At 35.5% G+C, this 5,560-nt stretch overlaps 1 pseudogene; it reads left to right on the top strand.

Moving 5' to 3' along the window:
• Position 1: 1 nt before the first annotated feature.
• Positions 2-1,313, top strand: LOC102248206 (annotated as a pseudogene).
• Positions 1,314-5,560: the final 4,247 nt, after the last annotated feature.

A 5,560-nucleotide genomic window follows, 5' to 3' on the forward strand; every position in this document is an offset into this window, starting at 1 on the left:
TATCCAGCTTGATGAATCTACAGATGTTGCAAACTGTTCACAGTTACTGGTTTACGTGAGGTATATTAATGATGGTGACTTTAAAGATGAGTTTCTTTTTTGCAAACCTCTTGAAACGACAACTACTGCACGTGATGTATTTGACACAGTTGGTTCATTTCTGAAAGAGCATAAGATCTCTTGGGAAAAGGTTTGTGGTGTTTGCACAGATGGTGCTCCAGCTATGCTAGGATGTTGATCTGGATTTCAACGTTTGGTGCTGAATGAGTCACCAAAAGTTATCGGAACTCACTGTATGATTCATATGCAAATATTAGCAATGAAGACACTGCCACAAGAGTTACGAGAAGTAATGAAAAGCGTCATTAGTTGTGTCAATTTTGTAAAGGCGAGCACTTTAAACAGTCTACTTTTTTCGCAACTATGCAACGAGTTGGATGCGCCGAACAATGCTCTGCTATTTCACACTGAAGTGAGATGGTTGTTGAGAGGAAAAACTTTTAAATGTGTTTTTGAGCTTCGTGATGAACTCAAAACATTTTTTAATCAGAAAGCAAGACTGCAGTTCAAAGCACTTTTCAGCGATAAAAGTGAACTGCGGAAAATAGCTTACTTGGTTGACATCTTTGCCATCTTGAATGAGTTAAATTTATCACTGCAAGGACCAAATGCAACATGCCTCCATTTGTCTGAAAAGATCTGATCATTCCAAATGAAACTTCAGCTTTGGCAAAAAAAAATTGGATGAAAATAAAATTTACATGTTGCCTATTTTACCTGCTTTCTTTGAGGAACATGACATTGAACCAGATAAAAGGATTACGATGATAATTTCTGTGAAAGAACACTTGCACATGCTTGCAGATGAAATTTCATCATACTTTCCAAATCTACCTGACACCCCATTTGCACTTGCCAGAAGCCCATTCACAGTCAAAGTTGAAGATGTTCCTGAGACAGCACAAGAGGAGTTCACTGAACTTATTAACAATGATGCAACGAGAACTGATTTTTCTACAATGCCAGTTACAAAATTCTGGATCAAGTGTTTGCAGTCATATTCCGTTCTGTCTGAGACTGTGTTGTGCCTTCTTCTTCTATTTCCAACAACATGTCTTTGTGAAACAGGGTTTTCCAGCTTGTTGGTTATCAAGTCTAAATACAAAAGTAGACTTGTTGTGGAAGATTATCTTCGTTGTGCTCTTGCAAAGACTACCCCGAGAAATTCTGATCTGGTGAGAAAGAAGCAATCTCAACCTTCACACTGACATTGGCTTTTTACGCATGCTGTCGCAAAATGTAGCAATGTAGTTTACTGTTGTTATATTAAGTAATTTTATGGTTGGGGGTTACCACAACATGAGGAACTGTATTAATTGGTTGGGCATTAGGAAGGTTGAGAACCACTGCTCTAGGGCAAATGCCATGATGGAAGTGGCAATTCTTGTGGGATTGATTTGAAAAGAAGTTTGCCAAACAACAATTAAATAAATGTCTAGCTTGAAAATCAGATTAAAAATATTTAAGTCAAACTTCAATTAATTTTTTCCAAAACTTATGTATGTATGTATGTATTTATGTGTGTGTGTATGTACCATTCTCTCCTTTGCTTTAATTTTAAATACAATGAAGCAGGGGCAAATGAACAATGATTAGAGTTCATTTATATTAGAGATAGCAAATAAAATTTATCTAGACTATATGGAGTAGCCTGGTTCCTGTTTCGGACAAATCCAGGTTTCAACCTCATTTGGTCCTATGACCCTCTCATATCACCAAAATCAGTGTCTTTATTATCATCATCTTTATTAGATTTTCTTTTTGTGTGGGTTAATTGAAGTCTATCTTTCTAATAACCCAATAGTTAAGTGATACTAGGTTCTATAACTGATTGGATATATATTTTTAATACCATGTGAAATGAATACGTGTCCATCTTTAGATCATGAGTAGAGATAAATATTTTTTTCAAGAAATCTTTCCATAATTTGAATTCCTATAGATAGAATGAAATATTATATAATATAGAAGTAGGTTGTATAACAATATCAACATCTCATTTTCATTATATCCTAACATAATTGTGGTCACTTGGTTTATTTGCCATACATAAGATAACATTCGCTATTTCATTTGCTTTAGAATTTATCATTACCTTAAAAAAACGGAACAAGATAATTTAATCTATTTAAAATATTGCTTTTTGAATAGATTTAAGATTTTCTAATTGAAAGGAGTGAGAAAATAATATTCCTTAAAAGTAATTAAAGAAATCAGAAAGATCCTCCCCTCCCCACCCCCTCAAAAAAAGTAGAAACTAGAGCAGCAGATCTAGAAACTGCTGGGGGTGGGGGTGGGGTTGTGAACAAGATTTATAAATATGCTACCTGATAAAATCCCCCATAATTATAATCTATTTCATTGTGTTATTCTTTTCCCCTAAAGGCTATTTTGCCAGTATATATAAAATCCTAAAAAGACACCCTTTCTTCCTGTCTACTTCCTGTCTCCTTTCATGACTACTCAGAAAAGGAGACTGCAGGGACCCTCTTGGCTATACTCTCTGTTTGAAAGCTTTACTTTATCTAAGTCAAATCCCTTATTGTGAAGGTCAAGCATGTGCCCTCCTTTTTCCTCCAGTAGAAAAAAATTCCTAAAGTTTACTTTTTCAAGAACAGTTGTATGTTGTAGTGATAAAGAGCACCTGTTTCTAGAACCATAACCCCTCTTGTGTTATCTTTGTGATTTTATACAATCTGTTGCTCTCATTGAAATCTCCATTTCTCATATTTAAGGCAAGAAGACAAAGGCACCTACCACATCCAAAAAGTTCAGTGATGATCAGTTGATATATTCTATGTCAAATTACCAGCACATTGCCCATCATTAATATGTACTCATTAAAGTTTTGCAATAAATGAATGTATTTATATAGCCTGTAAGTGAAACATATAGATTGAAATATTTTTTGTTATCCTAAAATATCATATTCCTTGAAAAGACAATCTAGGAAAAATGTGTCATTCTTTCAACAACACAAATGTTTATTAAGTGTGTACTGTGTCATAGACACTGTTAGAAGTAATGGAATTACATAGAGGAAGAATAGTTGATGAATGAAGATATCTAATATAATTGCTTATTATATAATTTTTAAAAAGAGTATTTTGTATTATCTACTAAGGCATACTGTTTTTCAATTTCCAAACAAATTTTGAAGACATAGTAATCAAACAAGAACAGCATAAATTTCTAGCCCAATATTATCTCCTAAATCAAAGGACATTACACATTTTAGCCACTATAACACTACAAAGCCTTTGGCATACAAAAGCCACTAGTGCATGAAATGATTGATGATGATGCTTCTGATGTTGTAAAGTTGTAATCTGTCTCTTGTTCAAATGGGATGCCAGGACAACTAATAAATTCCCCAACATCGGAGAGATGGAGCATGTCAATTGGAAGAGAACAGATTCCTTTTATGAGCTTTCTCAAGTACAGGTTCAAAATTCCTTATCCCCAAAAGTGTTTTTCTTAAGTCCGTTGCAATCGCATTTGGCAGTCAAATCTGATGTGAACGATGAGAGTATATTATGGACTTTAGTCTACAGTCCTTATGGTGAATATCATATTATATTCTTGATTAGATTGTGTAGCTATAGACCCCACTGAGAGTGTCACACAATATGTAGTCTATACACTTTTAAAAAGTGAAAAATGTTTAATTCTGAAGTATAATTGGACTCAGGGGTTCTAAATAAGTAATTATGGAATGGTTCTGAGGAACTAGAAGAGCTGTTTTCCACTTCTAAATTTGACTTTCCCTATTTTCTCAGTCACTATGTGTGCATATTTGTATTTGAAGTACATTTGATGTAAAAAATATAAAAATAGAATGTATATTATACATATTTTAATAAATATGTTTTATAATATTCTTTTATATGATTACAAATGCATACACATAATTTACAATTAATGATACACAATAAATGGCTTTTCAGCAAAATGTTATAATTATTTTGATTTTTTTGTTATTAATACTCTTTTAATATTATTTCTAGAATTTCTACTAAAGTAGAAATATTTTTTAGATCCTGATTTTAATTTTAGCATTTGTGACTAATTTACTAATATAATTTCTGCTATTTAAAAAAATAATAATTTTGTGTTTTGTTGATTCATTAGAACTCTGTATTTTGGGTCAATAAATATTTCTCATTTCTATTATTTTACAGTTAAATTACATTGTTTTTGTTACCATCCTATATAATAAAAGAGAAACATGCAAATTATCTATCCCTCCGCTATGCTCAAGCCATGCCCACCAGCCAATCAGAGTGATATGCAAATTAACCCAACAAAGATGGCAGCAGCCATGGAGCAGGAGGCTTAGGTTTCCCCCAGAGACTGATAGAAGAAACCAAGCTTCCCACCTGCCCTGGCCTCCACTGTAGGATTGGCTGGGGGACTGGGCAGCCTGGAGCAGGGTGGGAACTATGCAGCTGGGAGTGGGGCACTGGGCAGCTAGGAGCGGGGCGGGAACTTTCCGGGGCGGGTGCTGGCCAGTCAGGAGTGGGGCAGGAACTTCCCAGGGCAGGCGCCAGGCAGCTGGGAGCGGGGCGGGAACTTCTGCCGCATCGCCATGATGATGCGGCAAAAGTTCCTGCCCCATAGCCGCTTGTTCATTCACTTACTCGCTCATTCATTCACTCATTCACTTACTCACTCACTCACTCACTCAGCAAACACTCCCAGGTCCCTGGCACCAGACCAGGCATTGAAGGTGAAACAGGATAAGATAGCTATGTCCTCAAGATATAAGTAATTCAGTAGGGTGAAGCAGGCACATGAACGAGGAAGATGTACACACAGACGCACTGTACTGTGTTTGGTGAAGGCTGTAACTAATGCTGACTTTGTTCTCTTGATAAAATGGGGCCTCGGGAGCAAGGCCGCCCCAATCCTGTAGGCCTGCACCTAGGCCTAGAGCGGCCAGGGTCCTGGAACATGACAGAGGGTGCAGGTCGGGTTGAGGGATCTTCCCGCCCCCCCACGTGCATGAATTTCGTGCACCAGGCCCCTAGTTTTAACATATTTAAATACAGATATTTTCTATAAATATTTAGAAAGAAAAATGATCTACAAAATAATGACTTATTTGAACCCATCATAGAGTTAAGGCTACCATGTAACTGAGGATTGAGCTCCAGTGTTCAATACAAACTGTTTCTAGTTTGGTAGAGCATGGTAAAAAGAGGTAGCTAACATAAAAACACATTTCTATCTATCTATCTATCTATCTATCTATCTATCTATCTATCTATCTATCATCTATCTATCTATCTATCTATCTATCTATCTATCTATCATCTATCTATCTATCTATCTATCTATCTATCTATCTATCATCTATCTATCTATCTATCTATCTATCTATCTATCTATCATCTATCTATCTATCTATCTATCTATCTATCTATCTATCATCTATCTATCTATCTATCTATCTATCTATCTATCTATCATCTATCTATCTATCTATCTATCTATCTAT

The sequence above is a fragment of the Myotis brandtii genome, unplaced genomic scaffold (genome assembly GCF_000412655.1).
Source record: "Myotis brandtii unplaced genomic scaffold, ASM41265v1 scaffold159, whole genome shotgun sequence".
Taxonomy (NCBI): Eukaryota; Metazoa; Chordata; class Mammalia; order Chiroptera; family Vespertilionidae; genus Myotis; species Myotis brandtii.